The sequence below is a fragment of the Tupaia chinensis genome, unplaced genomic scaffold (genome assembly GCF_000334495.1).
Source record: "Tupaia chinensis unplaced genomic scaffold, TupChi_1.0 Scaffold000597_1, whole genome shotgun sequence".
Taxonomy (NCBI): Eukaryota; Metazoa; Chordata; class Mammalia; order Scandentia; family Tupaiidae; genus Tupaia; species Tupaia belangeri.
Window position 1 is genome coordinate 167,951 of NW_006160114.1, and position 22,457 is coordinate 190,407.

Sequence of the window (22,457 nt, forward strand, 5' to 3'; positions counted from 1 at the left end):
GCTGTAGCTGATGTAGGAAGGATTAGGGACCAGCAGTTAGCGTAAGGGCTATGTCACTGGACTCCCATGTAATCAACCGTGGTTTGAGTGCCGGACCCGGTGGCTTAAACGCCCGCCAGGCACGTGTGCATGCGTGCCTAAGATCCTGAGAGGAGAATGGAGGAGAAGGGATTGCTGCGTGGTCATCCCCCCTGGGTGGTGATTTCTCACTTTCTGTCTCTCTGTCTCTCTCTGTCTTTCTGATGAGCGCACACGTCCTATAGCAACCCCCCCCCAAAAAAAAGGAAGGATCAGTTTTGGCCTGGAGTTATGTTCTAGCCTCACGATGAGGCCCCAGGGCTATCAGCCCTGTATGTGCAGTGGTCTTACAGAAGGAAAACTGGCGTGCAGGTAGGCTGACCAGCTGAGGCTGCAAGGCTGACAAGCAGCAGCACCAGCATTTGAAGGTATCTCGGCCCATGCTCTTCCTCCTCTGTTCCTTGCTGCCTGTCACACCAGGAAGTGACACTGAGAGCAGCCCACTCAGATCAGAGGCCACCAGCTGTGCCGAAGCAGGAAAGGCTGAGAACTACAGCCAGCCAGTCTTCTGGGCTGGCCCCATAGCCTAGTGGCTCCGGGAGCTGGATCCCACATGGCCGACTATGGTTTAAGCCCCTCCCTCAGCTGCTTGAAAAGCGCACTGGGCACATGTATGTGTGGGGTGGGGGTGGGGGGCTAAAATTCCAACAGGTTGCAGAAACGGAGGAGAAGGAATTGCAGTGTAACCACACCCCATGAGAGTGTCTCTTTCTCTCTGTCTTTCTGTCTTTCTCTGGTGAGTACACTCACCTTCTGGCAATTGAAAAAAAAAGAAAGTCAGTCTTCCACGTCGGGAATGCTGGCTTTCTAGTGGTCAGAACCTGCCCCGATACTGGACTGTTCTGAGTTTCAGCTGACAAATGGTTTCAGACTCTGAACTCCAATCCTACTCCAGTAAATTAGTATTATGATTTGAAGTGACATATATTAGCACTTGCTTCATCTTTGAAGACAACAGTTTAGGGGCTGGATGGTGGTGCACAGTGAAACACGACACTGCAAAGTTGACCTTCATGGAAAGGTTCTGAGTTTACACCCGGAGACCTCCCTAAGTATCACAGGAACTCACATTCCATGAGCCAGAGCTGGCTGAGGCTGGGCTGGGTCGTAGTGTGAAGACCCTGTTGGAGTTCATTCTTTCTCTCTCTCTCTCTCTTTCTCTTTCTCCCTTCCTATATTGCTCATGGAGAAAATAAAACTTTTTTAAAAAATTAAATTTAAAAAAGAAACAGTTTAAAATAAGGAGTTCTCAAACAAAGGGGGGGATTCCTTCACTCTGGACTCGTTTCCCTGGGGGTTTGATCTGGTGTAACCAGTGAGTGGTAATGTGTTGGTCGTGGCTTTTACTTCATTTCGAATGGGTTCAGCTGTGCTAGAAAGAACGCACTTGAGAAGATGGGTTCATGGGAGCCCTGCCTTTGTCAGTGAAAAAGGAACAGATGCCAGCCTAGTCTGCTACAGGGCAGAACTGTGACTGTCCCCTTCTGCCCACCCTCCTAGGAACATCTACATTGACTTTAGGAAGATCGTGCCAAGGAGAGAAGAAAGAGGTGGAACACCCCCCGTTAGAATCCTTTCTGCAGCTGTTCATTTATAGCTGGGATCCTAAAGGGACAAGTGCCTGGGCCTTAGCCCAGATTCAGGTGTTAGTGCTGAGAGGAAGAACTGTGCCAGAAAAATATCTGGGACAAATAAACTCCACTAGACTCTAACAGAGAGAGGAGAGTTTACAACCGTGGCAAGGAAAGGAGAGAACGGCTGAAATTCCTAACATAACAAAGCGAAAAGATTTGATACCACCTCAACTGAGAAGCTTCAGTGCTTATAGCAAATACAGCGTAGTTACCGTAGAGAAAATAAGCTGCCAAACTGTAAGAATTAGTTACAGGTATTGAAACTGAGAGATCGTACAATGTTAATTCACGTGGTCGTTAGCTAAGATTTGTGTGTGCCGACTCCGTGCAAGCACTTGGGTAGGTGCTAACTGCACGTTTTCCTAGTTAATGCTCACAGCAGTCCTGTGCTGGGCACTTCATTAGCTCAGAGAGATGAAGTGCTTTGCCTAATGTCACCCAGTAAGTCAGAGCCGGGCTGGGGTCTGAAGCAGGGCAACTCTAATGGTAAAGCCATGCTCTTCCTGACTTTCTGCAGCCTCCGAGCAGTTCCTGTTTGGACTGATCTCAGCACAATACATTGGAGTCAGGAAACACAATATACAGAAAGCCTGGGACTGGGGGTCAGAAACCTGTCTCATCAGCACAAAACTTCTCTCTGTTTTACAAAACCTAGAAAAATTCAGAGCCTTTCTCTGTTTCAATTTATTTTTCTCCAAAATGAGAACATTATAAGGGTGACTTGAGAGACTGTATGGAAGTCATCTGAATGCTCTATCACACTGTGGTGATGACACACACAAAACAAATGTGTCATGGGATGCCTGCTCTGAGCAGGGAACTGCTCCGTACAGAGGAATAAAACAGCAAGCAAAGCAGGCATGTTCGGTGCTCTCACAAAGCTTGGGGTCTGGTGAAGGGGTGATCAAATTACCACAAATATAAATATAAAAAGCGATATCATAAATCGTCACCTATTTTAGAAGGTCAGGGGAAGTGGTCGCTTCCTCAAGGAAGTGATACGCTCTGTGAGACTATAGAGAGGGGCCAAGGAGACACAGTGCCAGCAGGTTACGGGGAGAGCATTGCACGTATAAGTCCCTGGAAAGAAGAGAGGCATGACATGTCCTTGGAATGGAGAGGAGGCCAGGAGACCAGGGCACTAAGCTGCAAGGTGGTCAAAAGGCCAGGCCTTGCAGACCCTCCTAAGCAGAGATGGAGACCCTGATTCTTCCCTAAGAGCAAAAAAGATGCCTCTGAGTGGAGGGTGTTGTGAGCAGATTCCCATTTGTGGAAAAGATGAACAGGGAGACCAAGCAGGAGTCTGTGAAAGTAGTCCATGCGGAAGTGGATGGGCAGGGCATGGGCCAGCTTGGTGGATGTGAAGATAGAGAGAAGGGGAAGACCAGCAGTTAGCGTAATGGCTATGTCGCTGGACTCCCACTAGTTGACCGCGGTTTGCATCCCGGACCTGGTGGCTTAAAACTCACTTCGGGCACATGTGCGTGCATGCCCAAGATCCCGAGAGGAGAATGGAGGAGAAGGGATTGTGGCGTGACCATCCCCCCTGGGGGGTGATTTCTCGCTTTCTGTCTCTCTGTCTCTCTCTGTCTGTCTGGCGAGCGCACACGCCCTATAGTGAAAACCTCTCTAAATAAATAAATAAATAAATAAATGAATGAATGAATGAATGAATGAATGAATGATGGAGAGAAGGCCAGAGAGATGATTGGGAGGTAAGCTGAATAGGAGTGGTGATGTGTTAGAGGGTAAAGAAAAGGTGGCTGCCAAAATGAGCACTGGGTGTCTGGTTGGGAAACTCTGTGAATGGGGGACACCACTAACGGAGGCAGAAGTGAAGGGAGACAAAGCCAGGGAAGTTCATGAATTGGGCTCTCCAACTACAGACTTTAAGGGGCTTTGAGACATTAAGTGAAGAAGTACTTTAACTAGAGCTGATGCTCTTATAACCATTGACTTGCATGGTTCTTCTGACATTTAAGAAGTGCCTGAGCACCTGCTATGAACCTTCCCTAGGTTTGGTCCAAAGGGCTGCTGCTTCCATGTAAAATACAGCACTTTCCTTTAAAGAGTCAGTCTTGGGACTAACAGATGGCATAATGGTTATGTTGCTGGACTCCCACGTAGTTGACCGTGGTTCAAGTCCTGGACCTGGTGACTTAAAACTCATAACTCATACTGGGCATGTGTGCATGCATGCCCAAAATGGAGAATGGAGTAGAAGGGATTGCAGCATGGCCATCCCCCCGGGGAGGGACTTCTACCTTTCTGTCTCTCTGTATCTGTGGCAAGCACATGTGCCCTATAGCAAAAATATCTCTCTCAAAAAAAGAAAAAAAAAAAACAAAAACAAAGGAGTCGGTCTAATTCCTGAGATTAGATGTATGCACGGCAATATGAAAATATAACAGTGTATGATGAATTACCAAAGATCAAGGTATGCTGGAAATAAGTGGAGAGGCCTTCTGCAGTAAGTGAGGCTTGGATGAGAGAAACCTGGAGGCTGAGGGGCTTGTGGGAGGGGTGACAGTGATACAGCGACATAAGCAAGAGTTAGAAGAAAGACTGCTGTGTTGGGAGACAGGGAGGCGGCCAGCTGAGTGTAGATTGCAGTGTATCTGTGAGGTAATATTGAGTCAACAGGAGGGACCACCAGTTGGCATAATGGCTATGTCACTGGACTCCCATGTAGTCGACCATGGTTCAAGTCCCGGACCCGGTAGCATAAACTCACGCCGGGTGCGTGTGCGTGCGTGCCCAAGATCCAGAGAGGAGAATGGAGGAGGAGATATTGTGGCATTACCATCCTCCCTGGGGGGTGATTTCTCGCTTTCTGTCTCTCTGTCTCTGTCTGTCTGGCAAGTGCACACACCCTATAGCAAAAACCTCCCCTATATATATATATGTGTGTGTGTGTATATATACATATATACACACACACACATATATATATACACACATATATTTATATATACACCATATATATATACCATATATATATATATATACACACCCTATATATACACACACACATACCATATATGTATATATATATATATATATATATATATATATATATAGTCACTGAGTCCAGACACTTAATCCAGGTATGTATTTGAAAATAATTCCTCGAATTATTGACTTTCTATTTCATTGGCTTCTAATCTCGTTAAAGGGCAGACCAGTCATGGTAAATGACATGAAAATGAGTATGTATATATATATGTGTATATACATATATATATGTATGTATACAATTTTTCCCCCTGGGGAAGGGCTTCGGGCAGTTTAATATCTAATAGCCATCTTGGTAAAAATGATATTTTAAAATTGCGAGGACTAAAGGAAAAGGAAATCAATGGTAGCTATGGTGTCTTCTTGGTAATCTCAGGTGTTGACATGGCTCTCTGACCTCACCTGGAGGCCCAGCAGTAGGGTGGGATGGCCAACTTGACCCAGCCCAGGAGGGTGTGTTTATAAGGGAAGAATAAGTGACTACAGACTTTGGTTTACATGATTTAAATAAAATATGTGTCAATATAGGGAAGATTTCTCATACCCAGCTTTCCCCTTGCATTCCTGGCTCATCTGTTTCACCGCCTTCCCTCCCCTCTTTCAAACCAGCACCTGTCGTTTTAGATCCCATCAGAAGGTGTGCACATGGGAGCCTTGTGAGAAAGGGAGGCACTCTCTCTCAGGGGCATGGGCTGTGCTGCGGAGCAGGGGAGGCTCAACTTCAGAATGTGCTGGAAGAGGAGAAGCAGTGCCTGGAGACTCGGCGTCTCCGGTTCCATCTGCTTATTGCTGTCCTAGAAAGCGAACCACGGCCTGCTTACATGGGGGAAGTGTTTGTCGCTGATGTCTAACTGTCCACTTACGCTGGTAACAGGGAAACTTACTCATGCAAAAAACACAAAGTAGTGCAGGGACTGCCACTTTGGGGCCCATTAAAATAAGCTGACCTATATTGCGTATAATTAAACCTGGAGTGGGATTGCATTTTAAAAATGCTTTTAAGCTAATGACTGCTTTTTTCTCTGTACCTGGTAAAATCCCCAAAGAAGAAGAGAAAAAGAACCTGAATGTATTTCTAAAACATCGTTTTTCTGCTAATTTATTTTGTGAGAGGTAGACAATAGGGGAACTATTCCAGCCAAAAGAAGGAGACTTTTTCATAATGAAATCAAGTAGCGATCTTTTCCATTTACTTCTCCAAGCCCAATGGAAATCCTGTGTCTATTGGACTTCTGACGTCATCCGCACGTTCTGATATAATCATCCTGATTTATGGCTCCCCACTCAATAAAACAATCCAACGTTTTATGCCCGAGGTCTGACCCATTACATTCCATCCTGAAGAAAATAGCTTTGGGTGCAGAACTCCGCACATGAGTTCCCACTGGCCACTGTTTCAGCATGTAGGGAGGGGACCCAGACAAGGAAAGAAAGAGCTCAAGCCAAATTGTACTCTGAGTTCTCATGTCCATTAACAACGCCTGGGTCTCTCAAGAGCTACAGGATTAAAATAAAGGCCTCTGCTACTTATGATTGCCAAGGATCGTGTTCCGCGGGGTTTGTTCCTCTTTATCTGCAGTCCTGAAGCATGGGTATGTAAGACCTGTCTGCACAGCTGCTGCCGTCTCTCCAGGACACGTACTGCAGACATCCGATACCTTCACCAGCCTTATCTGTCAGCCTGGAAGTCATTCTAGCATGGCAGCGCCCAATCTTGGACTCCGGCCAGCAGTGCTCCTAGCCCCCCTCCTGTGTGCATCCTGCCTTCATTTGGACCACTTACTGCTAGCAGTTATTTCTAGCTAAAAACAGAACTTAGCTTCTGCTCAAGGAGTGCTAATAGCCTAAAAATATCGAGCTGTAATTTTAAAAATACAATTGGAGGGACTATCTTATCAGTTAACATGAGTGTTGGGACCCAAATTTAATCCTAATCCCAATGAGAGTCATTCATTTATTTTGTTTCTTTTCCTTTTTCTTTTATTTATTTTTTTTTTCCCAGACAGGGTCTTGCTAAATTGTTCAGGTCGGCCTTGAGCTTGGGATCCTCTTGCCTCAGCAGGTATCCCTGGGACTGCAGTTTCCACTGTACCACTCACTGTGCCTGGCCTTTACGTTGGATTGGAAATCAAATCACAGCCTCCCATGTGATCCTAGCCTACAGAGCACAGCAGCACACACCACCATAGTTGTTATAGTTTTCTTCAGGGTTTATGGTATGCCAGACACTCTCCTGGCTCCAGGGTGCAGTAGAGGGCAACAGTCACACGGGTTTCCAGGCTGTAGCTTGTCAGTACACGATAAGGTCTCAGGGGCATCATAAGGCAGACTGAAATGTGCCAATATTTGTGAGAACTTCCAGGCACTCTATAAAAATACTAGTCCAACACAGGTTCTCTTGTGGTCCCACCGGAAGATCACATCTGGTTTCTTTGTTCTTGTGGCCACTAGAGGAACTCTTGTGGCTTGTGCCTGCTCTCTGAAGAGTGAAGCTCAGAGCAGTCCTGGTGCTGGGTGCTCCATATCCACAGATGACCTCATGGGCCAAATGCCAACCAGAGAAAAGGTGAGAAAGTGGAGATGGAAGAGATAACCAAGAAAGTTTATTTGCTTCCTTCTGTGGCCTTTTCTTATTTATGTCTACTTTTCAATAAAGAGGGATAGAAAATTCCTTAGCTCCCTACTCCATCCACACTTGGCATTGACTTCTCATCTCCCCAGTCCCTGAAGTCTGAAGTGCAAGTTGCCCATTGTCTGCGCTCACCGGAGCCTTCTCTCCTCTGGCAGCATCTGTCCTTTAACCCCAGCTTAGGGACAAAAGAACTGCAGGAGCAGGCGGCTGTGTGCTGAGTCTGTAGACTCGCCAGCACCCGGAACATCATCTCTTCCAAACATGAGCCAAAATGCTTATCAGAATAGAAAGACTTCTGCCCACTAGAAGAAGACAAGATTATTTCAGCTTTCCAGCACTATCCCACAATGGGCAAGGTAAACTCCGTCTCTCTGCCTCTAACAGGAAAGCCCATTTCGATACACGTACCATATTTTGTAAAGAACCTGTAAGAGCACCGAGGCCCTCAGCATCTCAAGCCCTCAGGAAATGTGGGAAGGATAAAAGCATTACCTACTCAGAATGTTTTGAACAAATTAGTGAATTAATTGGGAAAACAAATTTTAAAATTATTTTGAATAGTGCATAGATAGAAGAACAAATAAGCAAATAAAAGAAATGTCAACAAACGTCAAGGTGTAGGACCCTCACCAGGTAAAAACATTACCTTTTATTAAAGAAAGAAATTATTCTGACACTTGTTAAAATGGCAAGGAAGACTTTATGCAATAAGCATCAAGGCTTTTGCAACAGAGTAGAGAGATGGGCCCAACTCCAAATACTGCAAAGACAAGTAGGGATTTTTCAGCCAATGACCAGCATGAAGGGAGGAATGGATGGAAGACTTCAAGAATAGGGGGGATTCCCCTAAACTAACTTGACAGAGTTCTTTTTTTTTGGAGAGATTTTCACTGTAGGTCGCATGCGCTCGCCAGACAGACAGAGAGAGACATAGAGACAGAAAGCGAGAAATCACCCCCCAGGGGGGATGGTCACGCCGCAATCCCTTCTCCTCCATTCTCCTCTCGGGATCTTGGGCACGCACGCACACGCACCCGGCGTGAGTTTTAAGCCACCGGGTCCGGGACACGAACCGTGGTCGACTACATGGGAGTCCAGCAACATAGCCATTACACTAACTGCTGGTTCCCAAACTTGACGGAGTTCTTGAAGGCAGGCCAGGTTGATCAGATATCAAGGGTAAACAATATTACTCTAAAATGACTTAGCAGAATTCTTATAACAGCTGGAGAGGGCAGATCAAAGACAAGGCCTACTGGCAAGGACTAGTCGAAAAGTCTTGTGGTCCAACCTGGATGACACAGTCATGGCATGCTGAACTGCAGAGCTGGGGGCCCACACAGCTGACTGTGCTTTTGAATCCCCAGCCCAGTGGGCCTGAAATATGCCAGGAACACACGCATGCACCCAGGATTCTGTGAGCAAAGAGGCTAGAAGAAAGGGATTGTGATATGAGCAGACATATTGAGAGTGCCCCCTCCACTGTCTTTCTCTCTTTCTCATTTTGTCCCATGTATACTCACAGTATAATGAATTTTTTAAAAATAGAATTCAAAGTCAGCAGATGGCATAGCAGTTACATTGCTGGACTCCCACATGGCCAATCATGGTTTGAGTCCTGGACCTGGTAGCTTGAAATTTATACTGGGTGCATGTGCATGTGTGCCCAAAATCCCAGGAAGAGAATGGAGGAGAGTGGATTGTGGTGTGGCCATCCCCTGAGGGGATGATTTCTTACTTTCCCTGTCTGTCTCTTTCTCTCTGGCAAGCACATGCACCCTAAAACAAAAACCTCTTTTTTTTAAAAAGGGGGAGTGGGGACTCAGAGGTGCCTAGCTAGTTTGGCTAAGGAGAGAGTCTTTGTCACTTTAGTTTAATGAGTGTATTTTTTCTGTGTTCACTCTTATGTGTATATTATGCTTGAGTAACTGGTCTAATTGCCCAATTCCTCTCCTGAACGTCATTCCCATAAGCCTGTGTTCTACATAGCAAGGTTTTAGAAACAGAAATGCATGGTGGCTCCTTCTGGCTTGGTTTACTAAGGTTAGAGATAAGCTGAGAGCAGACTCCAGGTCCCTTATAAGGCTATTTCCTCTTCACACCAAGGAAACAGGTTTGGGTATAACTCTTTCTGCTAGTAAAATTTTGTCACATGTGTCTTGGTAGACTTTCCACTCCAAGAATTTAATGGTTTAAAGACCTGGAATCGCACAGTTTTGGTGAATTCATTCTTCAAATGTTTGTTGAGTGTCTACTATGTGCTAGGCACTGGGGATTGAGTCATGGGTGCAGGGTAACAGCCCCTGCCTTCACTGAGTTCACATGTAACTTTACAGGTATATGCGGCAAGTCCAGTGGGGAAGCCCACTGTGCTGTTACCGCGCATATAAGGCAGATCTGACCTCGCACAGATGATGAGGGAGGCAGTGGCTTTTAAGGAGATAATCATTGATCTAGAGCTAAAGGAGCCATTCGGTAGGTACAGAAGAAAAAAGAATGAGTATCCCAAGTGGAGGGAGCTTCAGCACAAAACCCCAGTAGTGGGAGAAAGTATGTAAGAGTTTATGCATGAGGGGTGGAGATGATGCTGCCAGGCTGGGCTGGAGAAGGGAGCAGACAAGAGCGGAGAAGTAGAGCAGACTGATGAATTTTGTTTTTTATCTTAAAAACAGTAGAGGGCCAGGAAATAGCGCCATGATAACAAAACTAGAGCCACATGGAAATGTGGCAGGGATGTGAACCCAGGACCTCCTTGAGCTTGCTGGGTATGCACACATGCCTGTGATCCAGGCCAGCTGAGACTGGGGTGAATTGTTGCATGGAGACCCTGCTGGGGGTGCCTGTTTCTCTGCATCTATCTCTCATTCTCTTTCAAGGAAGAAAGAAAACAAACAATAAAAAGCAGGTTAAACTTCGGGGGGATGAATGACAATCAGGGTTAGGTGCCCATAAAGGTCACTTGTACACATAATGACTGAAGGAGGGTATAGGGACCCAGATGAACTCAAGAAGACCAGTGAGGGGTTTTATGAGTAATGAGCAGGCTGAGAAGCAGGTAAAGTTAGGAGGTGTGTGGATGATTTAATCAGTAGGACTTGGTGAGGGTTTGGCTATGAAGGGAGTTCAGGAAAGGCATTTGGAGAGAGCTTGGCTTCTGATTGTATAACTGGGTGAATGCTGAAGCTACTTACTACAACAGATATGACACATTCCACAATATAATGAACTGAGGTTCCTGTGAATGCAGTCCACATTGTAAAATCACATTAGTCATAATAAACACAAAGTCCATTAGCCTGACACATCTAGAAACCCAAGACATATGAATGATTGTGTCACTGCTTCATTCTGAGCATGTGTTTACTGGAGCATAGAACTTTGTGCTGCACTAAATTGCATGTCTCACTGCCCTGTGAGATTGCAGAATTGGGACTCTGTGGATCCAACATGTGTCCCAAAAAGCCCAATATGGACTGCCCCTCAGCTCCACCAGCCTATGTAGAATTAACTCAGCTGGATAGATAGACAACCTGGGTGGGGAAGTTATAACTCATTCAGGATCTGTTTTTTTATTTTTTATTTTATTTTTATCTTTCATGAGCAAGAGAGAGAAACACACAGACAGCCACATACAACAGGTCCCATGCTGTGGTCAACCCTTAGCCCCAGCCAGCCCCAGACCATGGGCACGTGTGCACCGGACATGTTCAGAGAGTTCTCTAGACCTTCTCATGTGAGTCAACCTTGCAGAGCTTTGGGTTACTGTTGCACCACCATCTGATCCCTCCAAGACTCTTTTACTCAACCTCAATGGATTTTCCTTCATTGACGTTCTGTTTAAAACTGTAACAGGCTACCATGAAGCTGTCAATATCACCAATGAAAAATTGAAGATAGAGTCAGGAGACTGTATTTTTTTTTCTCTTCTAATTACCCCATATAGCTTACTTGGTCAATTTTGTGGGTAAAACAAGGTACCAGTTGTTAAAAGTGTAGTGTGTCAAGCTTTCCAAACATAGAAATCCAGCAAAGTGGTATCTAGTTGTCTTCCTTCATAGTTTACCAAGGCAGAAAAACTAGTGAGACTAAACTTGATCCTGTAGAGGCCAAAATCTCTATCTACACATAGAGATTAGATGAAACACTTATTTTGTCTTTCTAGATGTCAAAACAGTTAAAATTAACATTGTCTATGCTCATTTAAAGTCACTTAAGGTTTATTTATTTCTTCTATGAGCAAGAGAACCAGAGAGAGAGAGAGAGAGAGAGAGAGAGAGAGCTGGCACCCCCAATAGGTTCTCAAAGCCATGGAATACCCCCAGCCTTCAGTCTTTCTAGATAACAGCCAGGAGCATTCCCGACTTACTCAGGTAGATCTCTGGACTTGAACCAGTCAACTTCCGATGTAGAACTGACTCATAGAACTTTGCATTTTACCACTTCACTGTGTGGCTCCCCATCAAAATCAATTTTGACTTTCTTTCTGTGGATCATTTTATGTTAAAAATGAAAAACAATTAGGCCACCTGTGTAGGCATTGTAAGTTGGCCTAAAAATTAGGGAAATGTCTTAAGGCACATGGCCTGTGGATGGCTAATGTTGGATTATCATCTCTGAGTAGAATTTGAGATTTGCTGCATTGGTATGTGATTATTTCGTTGTTATTTATCGTAGAGTGTGTGTGTGTACAAGTGAGAGAGAAAGGAGCACCTTCCATCGGGTCTGTTCATGATGCAATAGCCTTCTTTCAGTCCTCTAGCCTGTCAGATCTTCGACACTCATTCACATGCCTGGTGTGTTTCAGGCTGTCCCAACCAGGTATTCAAACTGCAGTTGCCATGTCCCAGCAGTTGGGATCCAGCTTTTCTTGAATAGCACATTACCAGTAATAGCGCAGAGCCGGCCCAGGATATGCTACATTCTCAACTTTTACATCCCATTTGAACTGAAAAATACGTATTCATATTTTATGTCTCACTGTATATATCGTGTCGTCGGCCAAATCGTAATGCACTTATGCATAGACAAACATAGAAAATTACGTCATGCCTTTCCCAACAACCTAATAGCTTGCCCAAGGCTGTATCTTGCCCCAGCAGTATTTCCTAATGAAACAGCCATTACAAAGGGCCACCTGCGTCCACCCACCTGCTTCCTTTGCTCATGGCAGTGATAATCGGTAAATTAAGCTAATTAATATTTCATAGACAATATTACATACTTGATGCCTTTATTCTCACTGAGGATGATCTAGGTTTGCTTTATGTTATTTTATTTTGTTTTATTTATGAGAAAGAGAGAACAGAATTCCTTTCCTTATAACCTTATATTCTAGTGGGGAAGACATAGACACATATTATGTATAATTTCATATGAAACAGTTTAATATAATTTTAAGTGCCATGAAGACAATGAAGTTAGGAGAGGGGACTGAGGAGTGTGTGGGTGGGTGGTCTACTTTGAATGGGGTAATTAGAAAAGGCACTTCTGAGGAGAAGACTTGAATGATGGGAAGAAGCTAGCTCTCTGAAAATGTGAGGGAAGAATGTTCAGCCAATGGAAACATGAAATGAACTGGTCAAGATCGTGACGGTTTTGATGTCTTTGAGAAATAGCAGAAAGCTCTAACTGGAATTTCAGAAATGAGAAAAGAAGACAATGAAGCCCCAGAATAATGCCAGAATTAAGGAGAAAAGAAGGAAATAAAGCCCCAGAATAATGCAGAGCTCAGGCTAGCCACAGGAAGCGCCATGTAATGTATACAGTGCGTGAATCGATTTACATTTTTAAAAGATCACTCTAGACAGTGGATTGTAGAAAGACAAGAATGAATGTAGGAAGATCAGTGTGGAGGCTGTTGATATAACCCAGGTGAGAGGTCTGGTGGTTTGGACCAGGGTGAAGGTAGAGAAGGTGAAAACAGGCAGAGTTGGGTTATGTTTTGAAGGTGGAGTATACAGTGTAGGCAGGTTAGACTGTGGGGTAGGGGTAACGGTGGATGGAAAGAGGAATCAGATGTCCCCTGGTTCTTGGTCTGGATAGTGGGGGAGTTGTGGTACTGCTAACTGAGGTGGAGGTGAGAAGGTGAGGTTGTCTCGCCCTGAGGGTGTACACCACGGCACAGCCAGACTATTTTATTAAGCAAATCCACAGTGTCTACACATAACAGGGCCAGGTGTGTTCATCAGAATACCTAAAATCCATGTTTATAATCAGCCCCTTAACTGTGCTTTACTGCAACTCAACAAACCCTTCTGAGGACCCTACTTGTTTTGCTTAAATGGCTGTTTTAAGAACATGCATCTTTTTGTCAGAATTCATCAATATATTTATTACATAGGGGAAACATTGTCATGTCGTGCTTTCAAAACAGGATGTCTTTCTGGTCTTTTAAAAAAATGGATACTCTGCAAAATTTATCATCAGTACACTTAGAAAAGGAGAAGAAAACCCTCTCCAGCATCTCGCATTGTCAGGTTTGAGATGAAATACCCAGCTAGGACTCCTACACTGAGACGACGTCTCGCATTGTCAGGTTTGAGATGAAATACGTCACGCCCAGCTAGGACTCCTACACTGAGACGGGTTGGGGCCTTGCTTTCCAAGCCTCGTGAAACCAGTCACACTTCCTTGCAGATGAAGAGTTGTATCTTTGTGTGCTCGTGCTCAACCATGGATCGGATGTCACTGAATCACCAGTGTTGGTTGGACACCGATTCGGGAAAGAGCACGGCCAGATAGAATGAAACGACTTTTTGAAAGAACATTCACGTGAGCTGCATCATCTAGAAGTTGGTAATCCAAAGAGGGAAAGAACACACCTGCCAAAACCTTGGAAAATGCCAGCACACTGAACACATAATCTGTATATAATAATCTCTAGTGTATATGTTCCACTTTCCTGATATTCAAATCTATGTCTGTGAATGTCGTGTTTTAAAAAATCACATACCTACTCTTAGCTTTGCCTAGGCTAGTGTCTGGCGAATAGTGAGCATTCGATGATGCTTATTGAATGAATTCATGTCATGAAAAGAATGGTTCTAAACTGTCCTACAATTTGTAACATACATTTAAAATGTGTTATTAAGAATGAAGATTGCGGCTATCATAGTACTTGATACAGATCTCCTTTTTGTATGGAATTAAACTTGGGAGGATTTACTGTGTAGCTCCCATCATGCCTGGAATTTAAGAAGAAAATTCAGATCAGCCACATTCTTCATCTAGTGTGCTTTGGAGGGTTTGTAGTACCTCGCATCAAAAACATTTTCCCCAAATAAGTACACTGTATGTCTTTAACTCCCTAAATCAGACGCTTCTGGAGAGACAAGAAGCCAGTGATTAGAAAGTAGAACAAGATTTTTTTGTTTTTTGTTTTTCATTTTTGTTTTTTGTCATAGGATACGTGCACTTGCTGGAGAGAGACAGAGAGAGGGAAAGTGAGAAATCACCCCCCAGAGAGGATGACCATACCACAGTCCCTTCTCCTTCACTCTCCTCTCAGGATCGTAGATGTGCATGCACATACACCTGGCTTGATTTTCATCCTGCTAGGTCCAGGACTTGAACTCTGGTCAGCCATGTCCAAGTCCAGCACTTTACCCACAAAGCCAACTGCTAGCCCCATGCAGTAGAACACTGTAAGGCAGCCCTCAGCCAGGACCAAGGAACGGCCTCATGATTATCTCAAGATCAGGCAGTCACTGTCTAGGACCTACATTCATTTAAGGCAATCACAATTAACCATGATTCCCAGCTCTGAAAGCTTTGGCCATCAAAAAACAGCCCTGCTGCCTCAACCATGAATGCTCATTCCTTTTATGAACTTGTCTGAGGTTAGAGTCCCTGGAAGGAGACCCACTCTGAACTGGGGATCTTAGAGCATATAAATTACTGGGAGATCGTGCTCCAGGAAAACCTACAGGGGAGTAAAGGAAGCAGATAGAGACAGGGTGAGGATGCTTGGGCCGTAGCCTAGACCTGTCTGCTAGGAGCTCTTCCTGCTCTGGGTCCACTCCAGACCAGCAGCCTCCCATATCACCTGATAAATGGGCTACAGCAGTGTTCCTGTGTGTGCTTCCGTGAAACTCTCTCACAAATGTGAAAAATAAAGATAATGTTAGACAAATACTGAATAATTTACCCACCTACAGACACTCATTAATGGATCTTGAAAATGAGGAAAACAATCTCAGAAAGAAGGCTTGAGATAGAAGGAACTTTTTTTTGAGAGGCTTTTACTATAGGGCACATGTGCTTGCCAGAAAGACAGAGAGAGACAGAGAGACAGAAAGTGAGAAATCACCTCCCAGGATGGATGGCCACGCCGCAATCCCTTCTCCTCCATTCTCCTCTCAGGAACTTGGGCACGCACGCACACGTGCCCGGCGTGAGTTTAAGCCACTGGGTCCGGGACTCAAACCGTGGTCAACTACATAGGAGTCCAGTGACATAGCCATTACACCAACTGCTGGTCTCCCAGAAGGAATATTTTATCTGGAAATAGATATATGTAAGTAGTCAGCATTTATGAAGCATGTATGAAAAATTCCAGTAAAAAGTGGGAAGCACTACAGAATAAATAAAGATACAGACTTTGCCCCTGAGGCACTTATGAATCAGTTGAGTTCTTAAGAACATCTCTAAGCAATAACAGTTGAGAATTGATTAAGACCTGATTCATAAAGTTCTGCAAGACGAGATTGCATAATATACTTGCTATGGCATTTCTTCAACAAAGTGAAAAATCCCAGTATCTGATCAGATAAGACAATGATCTATCCTGGAATCTCTGAAATCTGGCCCTTTTATTTTTTCTCCCTCATGGTCTGAACAGGTCATCACAGGATGGCCCTTTGTCGGTAGTAGCCACTGGTAATAACTAAAGTGTCATAATTTCTTATTCATTCCTATGTGGTAAGCAAATCCTATCCCCCCAAAATACTGTGCTTTAGTAGTTCAGGGACACACAAGATGATTTTGCAGAGTGGGCATGGGTATACTTTTATAAAACTTCAAATCTTACACACTTTGATGGTTTTCAGAAGAGATAGAAAATGTCCAAATCCTCTGATCATTTCCCCTTGTTAGTTTTAGTTCATGTTCATGGATCGATCCATGACCAATTATATATTTAAAATTCTACTATTTTGTCCGTCATGAATTGCAAATATTTTCTTCCCTCTCTAGTTGTCTTTTTACTTTGGTTATGTTGTTTTTTTTAACATATACTTGACTTTCTGTGTAGTCAAATCTATGATTATTCTGTTCATTCACACTTAGTAAGATCCATCTCCCCAAGATTATCATAAAACTCATATATTTGCCTCTGGTATCTTGTAGTTTTCATTTTAATGTTTACATTTTAAATTCACATGAAATTTGTTTTGTTACATGATTTGAGATAGAATGTTCACTTTTTTTTTTCCACATGAGCTGCCTGTTGTCTCAACAATACTGACTGAATCATCCATACTTCTCCATGGATTTCAAGTGCATCTTTATTATTATTGAATGCCAAAATATTGGGTCCATCATAAAAGTCATGATGTATTTCTGCATAGAAAAACATACAAAAATACATCATGACTTTTTTTGGGGGGGAGAGGTTTTAGCTCTAGGACATGTGAGCTCACCAAAAAGAGAGAGATAGAGAGACAGAAAGAAAGAAATCACCCCCTGAGAGGGTGGCCATGCTGCAATCCCTTCTCTTCCATTCTCCTCTCAGGATCTTGGGCACACATGCACACACGCTCGGTGTGAGTTTAAGTCCCGGATCCGGGACTCGAACCGCAGTCGACTACATGAGAGTCCAGCAGCATAGCCATTACACCAACTCCTGGCCCACATCATGACTTTTCTGATGATCCAATATATCGAGTTCTGTTTCTGATACTCTTTCCTGTTCCTTTAACCAACTTATGTATATCAGCCAACATCATACTGCTTTAATTACCATAGTTTTATAACAGAGTTATATATATCCAGCATTTTCACCTCCTCATTGTTATTTTTGAAAAGTTTTCATAGTTCTCATGCATTTTCTCTTCCAGTTGTTAAAGCAATCTGTAAGGTTTGAAAGAAAAGCTCATTGAGATGTAAATACTAATTGCACTGGATTTATAGATTAAATTGGAGGGAATTGACATCTTTACAATATAGAGTCATTTAGTCAGAAACAAGAAAAAATATTACCTCATTTACTCATGTGTTGTATATGTATGTTTATACACACACATATATACTTAGTATTCATACAAATGATACATATGCATGTGTGTATATATGTATATACACACTTCTTTTATATATACATATGCATACTTCTTTTATATTAGTTGTACACATTTCTGAATATGAAGTCTGTGCATGGCTTTATTACCTGTCTCAAGCGTACCTCTACAACTACCTATATATGAAGAGTCATCTATAATACTCACATGCCTTTTGGTTCTGTCACAGAACTTGGTATTCATACACCGTCACCCTAGCCCCAAGAAATTTGACAAGTGCTGAGAGAAAAACTCTATCCAATGGAAAGTGCTTGCTCTGAACCTATTAGAGCTTCTTTCTGAGAACTTTGTTTTTGAGATATAGTAAGAGTCAGCAGATGGTAATAGAGTCTAAAGCTAAAACAAGGAAAGCAATAAGCAGGACCAGCCCATGCCATGGTGGTTAAGAGAGCTGGATTCCACATGGATGACCACATAGTTTGAGTCCCCGAATATGTGGCTTGTAAAAAAACACACCAGCCATGTGTGTACACATGGCCAAAATCCTGAAAGGAGGGAGACATGGGGGAGAAAAGAATGTGGCATGACCATTCTCCATTTAGGGTGCTAACTCTGGTGAATGCATGTATCCTCTGGCAAAATAATAATAATAATAATAATAGCTGGTCAGTCACCAAAACTAAGGTTTAAATTAATGGGATTTTTTGTTTTTGTTTCATTTTTAATTTACCATAGAGCAAATGTACTTGCCAGAAGGAGACAGAGAAAGAGAGAAGGAAACTGAGAGAAAACCCCCTCCTCCTCACCTGATTGGCCACACTGCAATCCCCTCTCCTCTGCGCTTGTCTCAGGATTTTGGACACACATGCGCAGGCACACACAGGCACCTGGCTTATTGAATTTCAGGCCGCTGGGTCTAGGATCAAACCATACCATCAGCCCTATGGGATCCATCACCTCAACCACCAATGCGCAGGCTGGACCTCAAATTAATGTTTTAAGCTGAACTTCTAATAAACAGGAAATGAAGGCTTCATTCTGTCCTTTCAGAAAGTCCATTCTCCTGGAATTTTTCTGTCACTCTAAATGAGGGGGTCACTTCAGACTTACAACGATGATAAGTTTATTTTCTTTTTAAGTTTTGCTAGACAGCATGTACACTCATTGGAGGGAACCAGAGGGAGAAAGAAAAAGGGAAAGTGAGAAAGCAGTCCCCATGGGGAATGGTCACTCCACAATCTCTTCTCAATTTCTCCCTCCTTTTGGGATTTTGGGCACACATGCACACACACACGTTAAGGTAATTCTCCGAGAAATAGAAAACCTAATACTTTCTTTCATTTTATTTTTTAATTTTATTTAAAAAAAAATTTTGTTAGAAGGCCCATGTGCTCAGCAGAGAGAGAAAAAGAGTGTGTGTGAGAGAGAAAGAGAACAATAAAGACAGGGAAAGTGAGAAATCACCCCCCAGGAGGATGACTATGCCATAATCCCCTTTCCTACATTCTCCTCTTGGGATTTTGGGCATACTTACATACATGCCCAGTGTGTTTTTCAAGCTGCTGGGTCTAGGACTCAAACAGGTGCAGTCAGCCATGTGAGATCCAGACACTGTAACCACTATACCACTTGCTGGCCCACAAACATATTCTTTAAATTACAGGTTTAGTTATTAAGCCTCAAGAAACCTTTCTTGAGACCAGAAGAAGGTATAATGGTAACATCACTGGACTCCCACCTAGTCAACCGCGGTTCAAGTCCCAGATCCAGCAGCTTAAAATTCATGCTGGGCACATGTGCGTGCATATCCAAGACCCCAAGATGAGAATAGAAAAGAAGGGACTGTGACATGGCCATCTCCCCCCAGGATCATTTCTCGCTTTCTGTCTCTCTGTCTCTCTGGCAAGCACATACACCCTATAGCAAAAAATCTCTCTCTAAAAAAAGAAAAAAAGAAATAAACCTTTCTTATACTTCAGAATTCCTATATGCACTGTGAGACCGAAGTGTTCTGTGTCTATCTTTAGGCACTGCCCAGTAAATCTTCAATTATTCTCCTTTTGTGCAGGAAAAGAAAATTACTAACATGCATTCAGTATAAGAGTAAAAAATCCCCTGTTCTTTTTACTGCTGAAAAGGAACTAATATTTTGAGGAATTTTTGACTAATTAATTTCATTTGAATAATCAGCACTTACAATCATGTTAAGTAGCTATGGCTTATGCATTTTGATTTGCTTCTTAATGAAATCATTTTACCAGAACTTACATGAAAAATTTTCAACTTTAAATCATATTGACAACCTGTTCTTGACTTCTTGATTATCCAAACAGGAGAGCTTTTTATAAAGTTTGTAAGCTTTACAATTAAATTTTCTACAAGTTTACTCTTGATAGAGTATGTGTGTATGCATGAAGCAGGGGCATAAAGAGGGGGCACCCTTCACAGAGCTTGATCACCCCTTCCTATAGGCCTCCAGTCCAGCAGCATCCTAGGTATTCACAGACATACCCAATGTGTCTTCAAGCTGACCATGCCAGAGACTCACTCCATGGTTGGCATGTGGCTTCCAGCGCTTCACTCCAGTATGCTACTGTTTACATCACAGCGGCTGGGCTGGCATCACAATTTTTTTTAATAAAAGTATCAAATTTAATACTCTTGCTCATTTATTATAACAGAAATTCAAATTACATGGCCAGCCCACTCAAAAAAGCTGGCTCTTTTGAAGTTCTGCGTTTTAATCCTGCTGAGTATGCGTGATTTATGAACTTTCAGAAAGGACTCAGCAGAGTAGTGAGAGAGCAGAGGCACACACTGCGGCCTTTCCATGGCAGTGAGGTACAACACTTGCAAAGCACTGATGGTCGGTGAAATATTCCAGACACACACGAAAGTATAAAGGATGATGTCATGATGACCATATGTTAATCGTCTAAGTTTAAGAAACATTAATATCTTGCCATATTTGTTTTAGACCTTTGATTTAAAAAATAAAATATTTCAGAGGCTAGGCAGTGGTACAATGGTAGTGCATCTGGGCCCACATAGGAAAGGCGCACATCCTGGGGCCTGCCTGAGCACTGAACAGCCAAGCACACACATGCCCACGATGCAGGCTGGCTGAGATCGGGGTAGACTGCAGCGTGTAGACCTTGTTGTGAATGCCTGTCTGTCTGTCTGTCTGTCTTATGGAGGAAGTAAATGAATAAATGTTGAATACAAAATTAAAATATTTCAGATTGACACGAATTCCCTGTACCTCTCCATGATGAACTAGCCCATTGTATTAGTTCTCTATTCTTAGATATCAAATTACCCCAAACATAACAGCTCAAAACATGAATTGCTTTATCTTACATAGTTTCTGAGAGTCAGGTATCCAGGAGCGATTTAGCTCATAGAAGCTGGTGGTTCTGGCTCAGTCTTTCTGGAGGTCGCAGGCAGCCTGTAGTCAAGCTGCAGTTGCATAAAGGCTGAACTGGGACTGGAGTATTCTCTTCCATGCGCATTCACATGTGGGCAGACCTCAGATCTTCACTGGCTGTTGGCTGGAGTCTTTAGTTCCTCACCACTCGGCCCTTGCCCTAGGGCTATTTATGACAAGGCAACTCATACCTCCACCATGTCCCATAGCAACAGATCAGAGAGAGAACGAGAATGAGATGCTAAGGATGGAAGCCATAGTCTTTTATAGCCTAACTTGGACGTGACATACTATCATTGCTGCTATAAACCTTTTTTTTTTTCAATATTTCAACCTTTTATCTAACTGCAACAATCCAGGATAGATTTTAGATCTTGTTGAAGGCAGCTACATCCAGGGACTGCACGTAGTCCTCAAAAGCAGTGATCTGCTCCTCCAGCATTTATTCCAACTTTATCATCTCCGACTACACACCGTATTTGAAGTTTTTAAATTCCATATCCCACTGGAACTAATTTAGAGGAGTCCCACTCCAAATTGTCTGCTTGAATGCTTCTGGAACACTCTTCTAATTTTGTCACGTCTGTCTCATCATCCCAAGGTTTCACATCCAATAAGCTGGAAGACTTGGCAACGCCTGTGGGTTTTTTGGCTTTCTTTGACACATACTGTGCAACGTATTCTCCCCTCATCCTCTTTGCTTCTTCACTTTCCTCCTCCTCATCAGATCCAAAGAGATCAATATCTTCATCATCATCTTTACTATCAATAGCTCTACTTCCTGTGGTCTTCCACAGTGGCAGGACCATACTTCCCCAAAGCGTTCTTCACTCCTGGCAGGCTGGCCTTTTCCTTCTTGTAAGACCTGATGTGATTATACCAAGGAGGGCATGACACAAGTTGGCTGGTGGTGGGCTTCAAATACTGCTGTATCAGACCAGCAGTTAGCATAATGGCCATGTCGCTGGACTCCCATGTAGTCGACTGCGGTTCTAGTCCCGGACCCGGTGGCTTAAACTCACACTGGGTACGTATGCATGCGTGCCCAAGATCCTGAGAGGAGAATGGAAGAGAAGGGATTGTAGCATGGCTATCCCCCTTGGGGGGTGATTTCATGCTTTCTGTCTCTCTGTCTCTCTCTGACTTTCTGGTGAGCGCACGCGCCCTATAGCAAAAACCTCTCCAAAAAAAGGAAGGAAGGAAGGAAGAAAGAAAAGAAAAGAAAAGAAAAGAAAAGAAAAGAAAAGAAAAGAAAAGAAAAGAAAAGAAAAGACAAGACAAGACAAGACAAGACTGCTATGTCTTCTTGCGATGGAACATACTCCTTGATGTAGCTCTTGTCCACCAGGTAATTATTGAGCACCTGGAGGCCAGCAGGGCTTTTCAGATCTCCAAAATCTATGGCATGGGCTGTATCTCGGAGCTGGGTAGCAGCT

At 43.3% G+C, this 22,457-nt stretch overlaps 1 pseudogene; it reads right to left on the reverse strand.

Annotated features, from left to right (window-relative positions):
- Positions 1-21,388: 21,388 nt before the first annotated feature.
- Positions 21,389-22,457, reverse strand: part of LOC102503156 (elongation factor 1-beta pseudogene) — a 1,187-nt pseudogene continuing 118 nt past the window's right edge.